Source organism: Pinus tabuliformis, chromosome 2_2, assembly GCF_031772625.1.
Source record: "Pinus tabuliformis cultivar Carrire ecotype Pingquan chromosome 2_2, CPIR1, whole genome shotgun sequence".
Taxonomy (NCBI): Eukaryota; Viridiplantae; Streptophyta; class Pinopsida; order Pinales; family Pinaceae; genus Pinus; species Pinus tabuliformis.
Genome location: NC_142300.1, coordinates 216,715,576 through 216,731,843, shown reverse-complemented (window position 1 = coordinate 216,731,843; position 16,268 = coordinate 216,715,576). Strand labels below are relative to the sequence as shown.

Sequence of the window (16,268 nt, the reverse complement as noted above, 5' to 3'; positions counted from 1 at the left end):
TCTCGATGCTATACACTCAATGGAAGCATAAGATATGGTCCTAATTTTATGTTAGATAATCTCAGCACAATGAGACTGCATGCTGATTGATAAAACAACAGGATGTATGGGAAACATGATGTAGATCATGGGCAGTATGATGATGAATGAGATCATGAGCTTCGGTAGCTTGACTATGAATAAGACCATGGAATATGCAGCATGAAGCTAAGAGCATCTCAGTCATCAAGGTTCAACACATGTGACAGTACAGCAAGGTGTCACATGGTATTGTGCAGGCAACACTACGATAGGTGAAGTCGTCACCTTGGAGAATCAGTTGAAGCAGAATGTCTTCAACTGATCTCATCGTTATATGAAATGATCTATGCTAGATCTAGATAAGTCAAAGTGTTGACTACTGTTGTAAATGTACTATCTCTCTCTCTCTCTTTCTCTGTTGAACTTTGAAGAACATAAAAGGGAATTGATCAAGGTTTTCCCCACATTGTGGGGTTTGTCCCTGGCTAGCGCCACATCTTGTGTCCTCTTGTCTTGGCTTTTCTTCTACAATTTATGTTTATGTTCTATCTGCAGTTTACTTTAATGCTGATGAGATTGCTAATCTAGAAAAGATATTGAGCTAAACATGAAAATTGAAATAAATTTATCTAAGCATAGAACATACCTAATCTTAACAAAATATTAGCAGGAAATAGGATGGTTGTGATGCTTTCCTTGTATAGCAAGTGGTATATCACCCATTCATAACACAATGTTATGGTTGTAATCCTTGCTTGGTAAGTGGTATCTCACTTATTTCTCGATATGGGGTAGTAGACAGATGCTCCACTATATGAGACAAGTTTGGGTGAGAGTGTCTCATAGGACCTTCCCCATTATTGCAGACATTAGGTGAGAGTGTCCCATAGGACCTTCCTCATTGTCATTGGTTTCTGGGTGGTAGAAATGGCTCCCCGCTAGATAGAAGGTGGTAGCCTGGTCTCCCCTCCAATGTAAAATTCTTTTTCTTTCAGATTCGAGAGTTTTCAGCATATGAGTAAAGATGATAATAGGTAACCAAAGATAAGTAGGCATGAGCAAATATGAACAAAGATGAACATAGATGAGCGAAGACAACATTTTTTGTCGATATATTTGTTATGGGACATACTTTGTAATCGATAGTTTTTCCCTAGCTAAGAGGGAGTGTTAATTTGGAAAATTAGGGACAATTTCCCTCCCTTGGATAGTCTTCCCCATCAAGAAATACCCCTCCTATCCCTTGGAAGAATTTAATTTGGTTAAGGAAAAATATATTTTTAATATGGAAACCCTCATATGCATAAAGGATATGTTGGCCCTAAAAATAAATTGGACACCCTTGGATGGCTATAAATACAACTCAAGTGATCCTTATTTAGAGATCATCATCAAGCATTCTATTCTTCCCTCTTCTTTGGTTTGGCTCGCACAAGTCTAAAGTTGGTTTGTGTAGATTGTTTTGTACATGTTTTATATTCGCAAGGTCTAAAGCTTGCACATGAAAATTAGGGTTTTGGTTTGCAACCGCATGGATGTTATAGAGAAATTTCGGTTGCAATTGCTCGCATGCAAGCCTTTGCGTTCGATCGGGATGCTTCAACCGCATGCATGATTGTTTGTTGCGTACGGCTAGGACTTAGGGTTTCGTCTGACAAGTGACTGCAGATTCAGATGACAATTGATCGTAGTTGACCGCAGATGAACGCAGGATAGGAAGTTATCTTTGATTAGTATTATTTCTAGGTTCATATTTTGGATTGTGTTTGGTTGGTTTTGTTGTATAGTTTGTGATTGAAGAACTAGAATGTTGTACTCTCTCATTGTTGAACATTTTATGACAATCTAATAAGAAGAAGAATTTGAAAGGGTTTCCCCCCTTGTGGGTTTTTTCCTTGGTCTCTGACCAATCCTATTGTCTCTATGTAAGAATGATTTTATTCTATTGATCCTTTATGTTTCGCTGCATTGTTGATGATATTGTTCTTTCTACACAATTGCATATGATGTAATGATATTATAATGTTGTGGGGTGAATTCAATATGTAAATGATTAAATACAATTATCCTAAGCAAAGAATAATATAGCCCTAAGAAAAATTAATAGAATCATGGTGATACGGTTCTTCGAATTGAAAAAGGTTGGGGCATCTCATTATAGAGGTAAGAATTAACTCTTCTTAGTTACACACAATTTTATTTCTTGTTAAAAGAATGAGTTGGCACTAGAAGGTTGATTGACACTTACAAATGAATTAGACTATAAGTATTTCACTTTAACAAGGTCAATGAGAACATAAATTATTAAAGAATAGGTGTAAGTTTGGGTTACTCATTGTGATATTTAATATGATTTGTCAACAACAATTCCCATCTAATAAGGCCGTGTTTTGTAATATTTTTCATCCCTTAGTTCAAATAAATGTTCATATACTATCAATCAAATTCATTTTCTTTTTATTCTTTTACTTTCATTTTTATAACTCTTACTAACTTTGATTTTTTATTTCTTTTCATAGATCATTTACTTATGATCCATAATTTGCTCAGTTTGCAAGATACTCAAAAAATAATTCTTTGAACACTAAAGGATAAAATAATATTAACAATATGAACAATTCATTAGCTATGTAAATAGAAATTGTGCACATATTGTGACTCTCTAAAGGAAATAATTGACAAACCCGTGCACCCAATTCAAATTTTGCATCTCTAGGATGAAATATGTTTTTTGAACTCCAATGAGAGCCTAGTTGAGTGATATCTTATTTTGTTTGAAAAATAAGTTGATAAGCTAAATAGATAACCATGCATAGAGCCAAGGATACTTATTAAAATATTACATAACCTAGGACATGTATTCCATAACAATGGTGGAAAATTATCCAAAATCAATTAGCCCTTATAGCGTGTTATTCGATAAAAAAACCTAACATAAAACACATTGATGAATTATGTAGGAACAGAAGACTTCCACCATTAATCAATTTACCTACTGAAACATGGTAATGGTTTTATGCTAAAATATTAGAGGGTGAAATTTTAGAAATTAATTATTAATTTAGTCAAGTGGACTCGTTTTGATAATTCACAATGACTAATTAATTTCCTCAGACAAAATTTCACCCTTCTGCCAATTAACACCTATCATTTCTTATTAGGCATAAGGTATGCAATTGAATCCATATGTAATCTGTAGAATCATTTCATGACTATATAACATTTAAGTGTTGGTTAGCTAGAGACCAAACAAGGGTTAATGGAGTTTAGTGGAGTGTAGAGCATTGTGGTGAAAAACATTTGAGGACAAGATAATGATTCTTGATTCACATAAGGTCTTGGGTGCAAGTGGCGACAATGATGAGAGGGTACAATTTATTGAGTATATTCATAAAAATGTTCATTTGAATCATTTTTGTAATGGAATTTTGTTTTCTAAGGCAGTCATTGCCAACTTTATTAGGGGCAAATCCGTAGTTCAAACCTAGGCTCAAACAGTTTCAAAAAATTGGTGACATTAAACAAGGATTACCCTTGCGACACTATAAGAATCAAGTTTTTCTCATGAATTTACTTTTTCCCGGATTTGGAAATCATGTTGGTCCATCACTGCATTATATTGACCATATTGCAACTTTTCACAAGGTTGATAAAGTAGCATTTGGATATGGAGCATATTGTTCTTAATCAATGATGGACATATATTATCACAAAGGGATGTTTGGGGAGGAGGTAATGGACTTCCTTGACAAATTTATTTTAGAAATAAGGTCCATATCAATCATTACACCTCCTAATTTTGACATCAAAATCATTGAAAAGGATGGGGAAAGACAATATGCATGTCTTAGAACTATTGTTGATGCAAGTGATCCTGTTGTTTGTGACACATTTGGTTAAAGAATGAAATATGCATATATATCTATATGTATAATGTAGTGTGTTATCACTCAGGTTTTCCCAAAAGTTGTAAGAAAGGGAAAGGAGGTCGAGGTAACCAAAGACCAATCTTTTAGATACAGAATCTAGCCAATCTGTATCTAGAGAGGGCTCTCTCTTTATGATTTAGCTTTGTTTTTTAAGGTATTACGCTAGTTATGAAGTTCAAGGGTTTTGGTCGAGTTTGGGTGGTGAGATTCAATAGAACAGAGAGGTAAGACAGAGTAGTTTAGTCCATTGGGCTAATGGAGTCAAAGAACATGGCTTTCTAGATTTGGTTTCTTAACAGGGATGGCTTCACAGAGCAAGGTAGTCAAACAGAGAACAGATAAAAGACTTGAAACAGATGGAATGGGCTCAAATTGGGTGAAAGGAAGTTAAGAATTCTTCAACCTATTTAAAGAGGGAAATTGGATGATTACTTATAAGGAGCAGTTAAGTATTCTTTAACAAATAATCAACATGAAAGAATTAGGAAACAGGAGCAATTAAGATTTCACTGCTTATCCTAATTCTGAAGAAAACACAGAGAACAATAATGACTTGAAAACATAGTGCAATCAAGCATATTCTGAAATTAATATTTTCTTTATCATTCATATTATGAAACACAGATGATATAATAAACAAGAAAATTTAAAACACAAGATATAGAGGACTTATTGATCCTGTGGTTGATTCAAGAAGTCTGTGACAAGTCCTCTGCTTCAATTCTTCATCCAGTAGGCCATACAACAGTTGATTCCAATAGCTCTTTATTCCAAATAATCCATATTACAGCAAAGTCTAGGAATCCACCCGCAATACTCCAATTGAGGGGGATTTATTTAGAAAATTATAAAACAAATATCTCAGTGAGATAATATCTAGGATGACTAAAAATAGTTTACAAAAATAGAAACAACTAGCCTTGAAAATAGGGAAAAGATGAACTAATGTTGTACTGGTCCTATTTTTATTGAACGCGTTGGATGCAAGCCCTATAATCCGGCTTGCAGCTGTCTTTCTTCGGTAACTCTGGGCTGGCTGTTTGTCTTAACTGATACTCTTTAACCCTGATCTGATACACTTCGTCTGTTTACCTCTATCCACCTTTGTCCACCTTGCTCTGGTAAATATCTCTGTCTCGTAAATAGCTCTGTCTGGTAGAATTTTCAGCCGAGAATGAAATTGTAGGATTTCATGGAAAACTGGGTAAATACCTATGTAAAAGAAGAAAACCATACAAATGTAGGTCAATGGCTGGCTGCGGAGCTCATGCTATAGTCTTTCTGGTCAGGTGGCGGTTTGATACTGAATCTGCTGACTTGGAAGTTTATTATTATGCCCGGAGCACTGTATGCAGCAAACTACAGCGAAAATGGCAATTTTTTCGGTTTTATTTGATAAAATGAAGTTTTGGCGGGATTTTTTGATTTGATTGGGCAGATGACGTAAGCGGTACCGGAGTGATGTCAATGGGGTGGAGTGACGTGGCAGATGACATCAGTGGATGACGTGGTGGATGACATCAGTGGATGATGTCAACGGGGGGTGGATGACGTAAGTGGTTTGTCACGAGGTGGAGGGTGGTAAGCGGTTTACCCCGCACCGCTTTTGGGGATGGGCGGTTTTGGGCGGAGGGCGAGCAAGCAGGTGGAATGAGCGATGAATGGCATTTGTATGGGCAGAAAACTGCCGATGATCGCGAGTTAACGCGTAGTCAAAAGGTGGTCGCGATATTGATATAGGTCGTTGGATGATCAGGCACAAATCGCACGGCTGACGGGTGTCGGAGATGGCGGGGAGTTAACTGCCTCGGGCCCGGTACGATAAACCACATTTTAATTGTTTCGGGGCTATTTTCATTGGTCGGGGTAATGGTTATTAATTAACCCAAATGGTTAATTAACCCATGGTTTGTCATGTGGTGGGGAAATTCGGTTATGAATGAATTACAAACAAATTTGTTAATTCCCGTCAAAAAACGTTTTTACAGTTATACTGGGGTCGTATTCGACTGGGGTGGGGATACATATTATTCGGGGTTTTTTAATATACTAATACAATACGAGATGGGTAATGTTTTTTTGGGATTTATATAATAAAAGTTAAAAAATTAATATGAATTTATGAATTGATAATAAGTGCTGAGTTAAAAACAATTGAATGTTGTAGTTAAACTTAGGCTTAGGATGAAAAAAGGGGTTTTGAGGTGATATCATGCATCTTCCTAAGTAAAATAGGGTTTTTACTTAGGGAACTTTATGAAATGAAATGAGTGGTTTTTATGAGTGATATTAAGCACTAAGTCCTTTCACAGACCTTAATACTTAGGGGAAATTAGTGAATGATTAGGGAAAAGTATGAAGGGGAGTTAGTTATTGAATCTTGTCTTGCTTGAGTTGCTTCAAGTATACTGTTCGCCTTGCGCTTGTGATAGAAGTAAAAGTTAACACATTGAGAGACATGATCCATCACAAGCATTATTCTACAACACCATCTACCTACCCTGCTTACTTTAGCCTAGCATTTTTTCCTTCTTTATTTGGGTGCACTTAGACTAGCAAACCCTTATCAACTTTCCTTTTCTTTTCATGGTAAGCCTACCTAAGTCTGCACTTATTACATCAAAAGGCTCAGATTAAACTGTTGAGCTCCTTTTTATTTACTCTACCTATCTACTTATCTGCCAAGATTAAATAGTTTGGTCAGATTTTATTCTCTATCTCTAAAACAGGAAATTCGAATATGAACTAGCCAAGATTAGGCTGTTTGGCCATTCATCAACTGTGGCATAAATTAACAAGCTGCACACAATGCTTATTACAAAAAAAAAATAAAAAGTAGTGGCATTTTGGACTTGCACACTTTCCTGGTCTATTTTTGTTTGGGGTTCATTTCTTTCACTTTTTTGACCATTTTATTCTTTTACCCTTTGATTTTTCTTTTATGGCATACCCTCTTTACATTTTTTATATTTTTTGAAATTTTTGATAATATGGAAACCTTTGCAACAAAGAAAGAAATGAACATATTACAGAGCTCATCAAGTCAATCATGAAATATGACACCTATTGGTATAGGAGCATAACAGTGGCTCCACTTGGGGATGGCTTTTCCTGGTGGAAAGTCAAGAACAGTAGGTCAGGTGGCCTTCTGAATAACTTGGACTATGCTCTGAAATCTCCTTTTGCTAGTTGCTTTATTGTATATATGACAACACACTTGTAAAGCTTAGGTCCTTCTCTCTGGGCTTCAACTGCAGCAAGTTACTATCCAATACAAACTGTGACATTATTAAGGATAAAGTATGTACATGTTAGAGTCAGAATACATTAAAAAACTGGATCAAAGTAATGTTTCAACATTCGACCATTCATTGGTCCTTCTTCTGTTTCTGTACCATCTAGGCTCTTCAGAAAGTAAGTATTGTTCCCTTGCAATGCCTGGATGATAAAAGGTCCTTTCCACAAGAAGTCAAACTTCCCATGTTTTCCTTTGTCTTCTCTCCTGGAATCCCATCTTAGAAATTTGTCTCAAGGTAGAAGTCTTCTTCTTTGGTCCTTTTATCAAATATTTTCTTGAGTTTTTCTTGTAACACTTGGGATCTTTGGTGCACTTCTTATCTGGTCTGTTGCAAATGGATGGTCTAATTTACTCTCCTTTGAATGTCATTGGGTTCCATCTGAGCTTCTTGCAGTAATTTCATTATAGGAACTCCTAAATATGAAGGAAATACAACCTCCATGCCATAAACTAACTCATAAGGGCTAGTTCCAATAGATCTCTTTGTAGTAAGTCTTTCTGCCCATAGTGCATTTATAAGTTTCTTGTGCCAGTTTTTCTTGTTCTCTTCCAACAATTTCTTAATAATATTAATCAAGATTTTATTGGAAGATTCAGCTAGACCATTACCTTGAGGGTAATAGGCTGTGGAATGGCCTAAAGTGAGATGGTGTTTGTTACAGAAATTTATCATTTTCTTGGACTTGAAGGCAGCATCATTATCAGTTATGATCTTTTCAGGACAGCCAAACCTAAACAATATGTTGGTTTCTAAGAATCCTATAATCATTGTATCATTGGCTTGTCTAGAAGGAATGGCTTCTATCCATTTGGTGAAATAGTCTGTGGTAGTGAGGATCCATTTATGTTGGCCAGAAGAGGGAGAGTGTATTTCTCAATTGAAGTCCAAACCCCATTGTTGAAAGGGATTTTCAATGGAAATTCGTCTCAAGGGTAAGGGTAACAGTTTCCTTTTGCCTTAAAAAATTTGGCATTTGTGGCAAGCAGTGACAAACTTCTTTACATCAACGAATAAGGTTGGCCAATAAAATCCAGCCCTTAGGATTTTGTCTACAGTTGATTTCTATTAAAGGTGTCCACCGCAGTCCCTTGCATGAAATTCTTTGAGAACCTTGTCAGCTTCTTCTTTTATTAAAAAATTCAATAGAATACCTTCATGATTTTTCCAAAAGAGAGAATTATCTAAAATACAAAATTTTGAAGCTTTCATCTTTAAAAACCTTTTCTTTGTTCTGGATAACCCTGGAGGAGCCTGCAGGTTTAATAATACATGAGTTATATCAGCATACCAAGGTGATTCTAAGAAGGCATGGCTGATTTGTGGAGTCACCATCTCCTGTTCATTATCCAGTTCATTAATATCCAGGGCTTGAAATTTTGTTTCAGTCATGAGTTTAGCCAATCCCTGTCCTTTTATAAGCTTTGTAGGTTTTATTTCAATATCATACTCCAATATATTAGCTATCCATTTACCTCGTTTGCCTTCAATTCCATCCCGAGTCAGGATGTCTTTGAAAATAGCATTTGGTACATAAGCTATTACATGGGAGTACAATATATAGACTTTGAAGTCTTTAATAGCTTTCACAAGTGCAAAAGCCTGTTTTTCCATGATTTTGTAATTTAGAGGTGCATCTCTAAGTGCTTTACTGAAAAAGGCTATGGGTTTTTCACATGCTTGATCATCTTTTTGTAGTAAAATAGCTGCTATAGTGTGTTCTGATGCAAATGAAAAAATTATGAAGTCTCTATCGAACTTTGGACTTGTAAGGACTGGTGTTCTGGTCAAAGCCATTTTAATTTCTTCAAATGCTTGTTTGGTTTCTACTATCTATTTAACCTTTGAATCATTCTTTAACATATTGTTTAGCAAACTAATTAATTTATCCAAATTAGATATGAATCTTCTTAAAAAGTTAATCTTTCCTAGGAAAGCTTGAAGTTCTTTGACATTTCTGGGGTGGGGTATTTGAAAAATAGCTTCTATTCTAGCAGGATCGATTCTGATGCCATCTTTGGATATAATATGGCCTAATAGTTTGCCTTGTTCTAGACCAAACAAAGATTTTTTAGGATTTAACAAAATACCATACTTTCTGCATTTTAAAAACACTTGTCTCAAATGATCTAAATGTTGTTGATCTGATCTAGAAAACACGGTGAGGTCATCTAGATATATAACCAGAAAATTGTGAATTTCTTTTGCAAAATCTATGTCCATTGCTCGTTGAAAGGTTGCCCCTGCATTCTTAAGTCCGAATGGCATTTTAACATATTTGAATGTACCCCACGGTGTTGTAAATGCAGTCTTTTCCTGGTCATCAGGATGAACCAGAATCTGATTATAACCTAAAAATCCATCCAAAAGTGAAATCCTAGAAGCACCTACTACCCTTTGTAAAATATGATCCATCTTAGGTAAAGGGTAATTGTCTTTCAAAGAATCCTTGTTTACATTTCTTAAGTCAACACATAATTTGATTTCTCCTGTTTTTTTCCTTGTAGGCACTAAGTTAGACACCCACTCTGAAAATCTAATTGGAGCAATTATCCCTGCATCATGCATTCGTTTGATTTCTTTTTCAATTAAAGGAAGTAGTACAAGGTTAATTCTTCTGAGCTTTTGTTTGAATGGTTTTTTATTTTCCTTGAGGGGTATTGTATGTTGAATTACAGAGGTGTCATAAGATTTCAGGTCTTCATAGCTCCAGGAAAAAACATCCTGGAATTCTTTGATTAGTTCAACATACTTAAGTTTTTGATCATGGAGCAAAGATTTGGATAATTTTACCATTTTTGGCTTTTCTTCAGTTTCTATGTTATAGTCTTCAATGTCTACTTTTAGAGGTTCCATCTAGGTTTCCTTGGAATATCATTGAAATTAAAGAGATCTTCCAAAGGAGTTAATCCTTTGGGAAAATGATTGTCTTTCAAATTGATAACTTCAGATTCTCCTTCAATAATCTCATCAATGTCTATTTCTTTAAGATCCTATATTTCCTTTTTGGTAAATTTCATTGGATGAAGCATTTGAGTTGCATTTTTTGCTGAAATGTCTGTTTCTATCTGATTTGTTGGATCAAACTCACTAACTATATCTACATCTATGTTAGTGCTAGAAAATTCTTCTTCTAGGGTTAAAAAATTGTTGATCTGATTATCACTGTCAAACACTTGCTAGTTCTTTACATTATCAGGTATGGTTGACCTGTGTCTAATTTCAGCTATGAATTGATGATTTGGTTCAAATGGTAATTTACAGGTGCTGGCAAACGTTGCCAGGCTATGAGCTTGCAAGTTATGTTTTCTCGGGATTTTGGCAAGCTGAGTTTCTAGAAATGTATTGAGGATCTCTATAGTTGTTCCTCTGTACTCTCTTAATCTGGGATCATTTGTTACGAACTTCCCTTTTATCTGTTGAATGATTAAATCAGAATCTCCTAGGACTGATACTCTAGTTGCTCCCAATTTCTTGACCAGTTTAAGACCTAGCAATAGAGCTTCATATTCAACCATATTATTAGTGCACCTAAAGTTTAATCTATAGGCATGGCCTTCAGCGTGATTGTTTTCAAGATTGTGCACCCAGACTCCTGCTTCTGCTCCTAATTTGTTCACAGAACCATCAAATTCTAAGTACCAAAGGATTTCATGTTCATAATTAGTATCTAAAGTTTCAGGGATCTGTTTAATAGGGAGATCTGGTTTTTTGGTTTCTTTTGGTTTATCTGATGTTTCATGATTTTTAGAAATTTATTGTATTCAAACACTAGACTTTTCATTTGCTATTTCTTCTGTTTTATCTGCTAAAAATTTTATTTTATGTGGGGGATCAATTTCAGCATTGTAAAGGATAAAAGAATCCATATCTGAATGTACTGAGTAGATAGGGAAATTTTGAGGTTTCTCTTGACTACTTACTACATACTTCATTAAGGTTTCTCTGTATAGTTTCTTGGGTTGACCAAACACTGAAATGGTAGTGTAAGACATGTCTAACTGAAGAGATCCTTGAAGATTTGCACCCCAAGATCTAGACAATAACATGCCATACTTTGGTGGAATATCAGCTACTACTATGTCCATTAAGATGGTTTTGGCAGGATATTGGACTTGTGACACACATAAGTCTTTGATTAAACCCAAACATTTGACCTGATTTGAATCAAAAGAGAAAAGGTCTTTATATGGCCTGGTGATGTCAAGGTATAGTCTCTCCATTACAGATTTAGGTATTAAGTTATGGGAAGCACCAGAATAAAACATGGCATTATGAAGTATTTTATCATGTATGTTTAAATTCACATAGAAAGGAGGAACTTCTCCCTCTACTATTTTTCCATTTACTCCAGGGCCAAAGATCAATTCAGTTTGGTCATCAAAAACATTTACTGAATCTTCGTTCATAGAAATTTTGAGTGATCTGCTGATTTGACTTCTATAAACATCATGTTTAGCTAATTCTGATAATGGAACAACTATCTTTAGTTTGCCTACTTCTGTCTCAAGATTAAAAGTTTTTTCAGTATGAGTTCTTGTATTTCAGACAAATGGATTTTCTGCGTTTCTATCCTCTTCAGGAGTGGGATTATGGGCTGAAGTTGTTTCCAAATCAAGTTCTAGAGGCTCTTCTACATTTCCTTTAGAAGGAATAGAAGTGGAAGGTTGTATGTTAGGTGGTTGATTATCTGATACATCTTCAACAATTGGGATATTAGGGTTAGGACCTGTTCTAGAAAGAATATGTACAGGGGGGGTATTGATCTTACCTTTGTTAGGCTACTTGGTATCTTTCTGCTTATTGGTTTCAGGGACATCTATTCTTCTGCTCCTCAGATTTTATTATTTGTGGCCTTCATAAATGGTTGTATCATACCCCTCCCTAAAGTCAAATGATTCACCTGACTCGGTTTGGAATTGTTTAATAATGTGAGCTTCTTGATCCTCTTGGGTCAAGAAAATTTGTTGTTCATTGTTGAGTCCCATCAAATTAATTTGAGTGTCTTCTGTTGGTTCATCAGAAGTTGAGGCTTCAGCATAATTTTCTTGAAATGGGGGCCTAATATTTTGGTCAGGCCCTGTCTTTCCAGAGTTAGGATTTTGGTTCTTCCTGAAATTTGGATTTCTCCTAGTATTGCCTGGTTGACCATCCCAAGGGGATTTTCTCTCGATTGTTTCTACTCTATCTCCAATTCTATCCATTCTTTAATAATAGCATCTAATTTCTGTTCAAAGGCAGAAGGTTCTTATTTGAAAGGTGCCCTCCTTTCAGCTCTGGCTCTAGATCGTTTAGAAATTAGGTTGGCCTCAACACTGATAACTATACTTTGCATCTCTTCTAAGTTTCGAGGAGCTCTTTCCCTAAGTTGGTATGCCATATCAAAATCAAATGCATCAAGGAATTTGAAGAAGGCCAAATCTGGAGGAGGTCTGAGATTTTTAGGAATAGCATTGTAGAAATTATTGAATCTGGTACAGTAATCTTGGAAAGTTTCTTATGTGCCTCTTCTTAGGTTTTCATGTTCTGATAAAATGTGGAGAGGATCTTTCTTCTTTTCCCATCTGTTCAAGAAGGTCTGATAAAGAGATTGTGGGTCATTGATACTATTTGCAGGGAGGGCTCTAAACCAAGTTCTAACATCTCCAGTTAAACTTTGAACAAATACTTTCATTCTAACATCATCAGCATCAACCTCATATATTTCAAAATAGTCGGTCATTTTTTTGGTATGTTGTTAAGCTGTGTAAGTGCTAGTACCTTCAAAAGAAGTGATTTTACTTTGATAGTCTTGGGGCATAGCCCCTGGATTGGCAAGTAAGTGTAGGGGAGTATATCGGTTTGCCATGGTTGCAGAAATATATGTGACAACTGGAGGAGTAGGGATAACAATGGGAATGTGTGTTGTAGATGGAGGAGCAGAAGGGGTGGCTGATGGTGAACTTGGAGAAGCTATAGTAATCACAGAAAGGTGTGGTATTCTTTCAGAGGTATGCTCAGATTGAATGGAGTTCTACAAATGTCTGTCAAGGTGTGAAGTAACAACTTCAATCTGCAAATTTTCAATGAATATTGGATCTTGAACTATGTGGGTTAACCCAGATTCTGAAAAGGTCACAAATAAAGAGTTTTCAAAATGCTCATCAAAAGGTTCATCCTCAAGGTAGATCCACTTCACAGGACAGGATCTTGATCTGTATAGAGGCCGAGAACTAGCAGAATTTTCTTGGCTCTCTTGTCTTCTAAGAATCCTAGGAATCAGATTAGGATTTTCAAACACAGGTGGGGGATTAGGATCAGGATTTGATCTGGTGTAATGAATCCTTTCTGAAGCCAGGTTTCTAGGTGTGTTTTTGGTTTTTTCTTGAAATAGGTTTGACAATACAACTTTAATAGTCTCTTCTAACAAGTTTTAGATGTGAGAATTTTGAATTTTCTTAAAGACTTATTTGAAAAGAGGAACTGATCAAGTATTTGAAACCAACTGTCCAATCTATAAGCTAGACCAGAGATAGACTGAAGTAGCATTCATTTACTTCTGCAATTGCAAAGCAAAAGCATTTCAAAGGCTACCTGGCTAACTTCAGGCTCCGTCTACAACTTATACAAAAAACAGTAGTAACAAACAAATTATTCAAGTCCCCAGTGGAGTCGCCACTGATGTTATCACTCAGGTTTTCTCAAAAGTTGTAAGAAAGGGAAAGGAGGCCGAGGTAACCACAGACCAATCTTTTAGATATAGAATCTAGCCAATCTGTATCCAGAGAGGGCTCTCTCTTTATGATTTAGCTTTGTTTTTAAAGGTATTAGGCTAGTTATGAAGTTCAAAGGTTTTGGTTGAGTTTGGGTGGTGAGATTCAATAGAACAGAGAGGTAAGACAGAGTAGTTCAGTCCATCGGGCTAATGGAGTCAAAGAAGATGGCTTTCTGGATTTGGTTTCTTAACAGAGAATGGCTTCACAGAGTAAGGTAGTCAAACAGGGAACAGATAAAAGACTTGAAACAGATGGAATGGGCTCAAATTGGGTGAAGGGCAGTTAAGAATTCTTCAACCTATTTAAAGAGGGAAATTGGATGATTACTGATAAGGAGCAGTTAAGTATTCTTTAACAAATAATCAACATGAAAGAATTAGGAAACAAGAGCAATTAAGATTTCACTGCTTATCCTAATTCTGAAGAAAACACAGAAAATAATAATGACTTGAAAACAAAGTGAAATCAAGCATATTATGAAATTAATCTTTTCTTTATCATTCAGATTATGAAACACAGATGATATAATAAACAAGAAAACTTTAAAACTCAAGATATAGAGGAATTATTGATCCGGTGGTTGATTCAAGAAGACTGTGACAAGTCCTCTGCTTCAATTTTTCATCTAGTATGCCATACAACAGTTGATTCCAACAACTCTTTATTCCAAATAATCCATATTACAACAAAGTCTAGGAATCCACCCACAATACTCCAATTGAAGGGGTATTTATTCAGAAAATTAAACAACAAATATCTCAGTGAGATAATATCTAGGATGACTAAAAATAGTTTACAAAAAATAGAAACAGCTAGCCTTGAAAATAGGGAAAAGATGAACTGATGTTGTGTTGGTCCTGTTTTTGTTGAATGTGCTGGATGCAGGCCCTATAATTCGGCTTGTAGTTGTCTTTCTTCAGTAACTCTGCACTGGCTGTCTGTCTTAAATGATACTCTTTAACCCTGATATGATACGCTTCGTCTGTTTACCTTTGTCCACCTTGCTCTGGTAAATATCTATGTCTGGTAAATAGCTCTGTCTTGTAGAATTTTTAGCCGAGAACGAAATTGCAGGGTTTCATGGCAAAATGGGTAAATACCTGCGTAAAAGAAGAAAACCATACAAATGCAGGTTGAATGGCCGGCTGCGGAGCTCATGCTATAGTCTTTCTAGTCAGGTGGTAGTTTGAGACTGAATCTGCTGGCTTGGAAGTTTATTATTATGCCCAGAGCGTTGTATGCAGCAAACTATAGCGAAAATCGAATTTTTTTTGGTTTTATTTGACAAAATGAAGCTTTGGTGGGATTTTTTGATTTGATTGGGTGGATGATGTAAGCGGTACCGGAGTGATGTCAGCGGGGTGGAGTGACATGGCGGATGACATGGTGGGTGACATGGCGGATGACATCAGTACATGACATGGCAGATGATGTCAATGGAGGGTGGATGACATAAGCGGTTTGTCGCGAGGTGGAGGGCGGTAAGCGGTTTACCCGGCACCGCTTTTGGAGCTGGGCGGTTTTGGGTGGAGGGCGAGCGAGCAAGTGGAATGAGCGACACGTGGCATTTGTACGGGCGGAAAACCGCCAGCGATCGCGAGTTAATGCGTGATCAAAAGGTGGTCGCGATATTGATATAGGCCATTGGATGATCAGGCACAGATTGGACAGCTGATGGGTGTCGGAGATGGCGGGGAGTTAATTGCCTCGGGCCCGGTACGATAAACCACATTTTAATTATTTCGGGGCTATTTTCATTGGTCGGGGTAATGGTTATTAATTAACCCAAATGGTTAATTAACCCATGGTTTGTCGTGCGGCGAGGAAATTCGGTTATAAATGAATTACAAACAAATTCGTTAATTCCCGTCAAACAACGTTTTTACGGTTATAAAACTACTATGGTTGTATTTGATCGGGGCAGGGATACATATTATTCAGGGTTTTTTAATATATTAATACAATACAGGATGGGTAATGTTTTTTTGGGATTTATATAATAAAAGTTAAAAAATGATAATAAGCGCTAAGTTAAAAACAATTGACTTTTGTAGTTAAACTTAGGCTTAGGATGAAAAAAGGGGTTTTGAGGTGATATCATGCATATTCCTAAGTAAAATAGGGTTTTTGCTTAGGGAAACTTTATGAAATGAAATGAGTGGTTTTTATGAGTGATATTAAGCACTAAGTCCTTTCACAGACCATAATACTTAGGGGAAATTAGTGAATGATTAGGGAAAAGTATGAAGGGGAGTTAGTTATTGAAT

The 16,268-nt window shown here is 36.1% G+C and overlaps 1 pseudogene; it reads left to right on the top strand.

Annotated features, from left to right (window-relative positions):
- Positions 1-3,320: 3,320 nt before the first annotated feature.
- LOC149192090 (proteasome subunit beta type-2-A pseudogene) lies at positions 3,321-3,921 on the top strand (annotated as a pseudogene).
- The last annotated feature ends 12,347 nt before the right edge of the window (positions 3,922-16,268 follow it).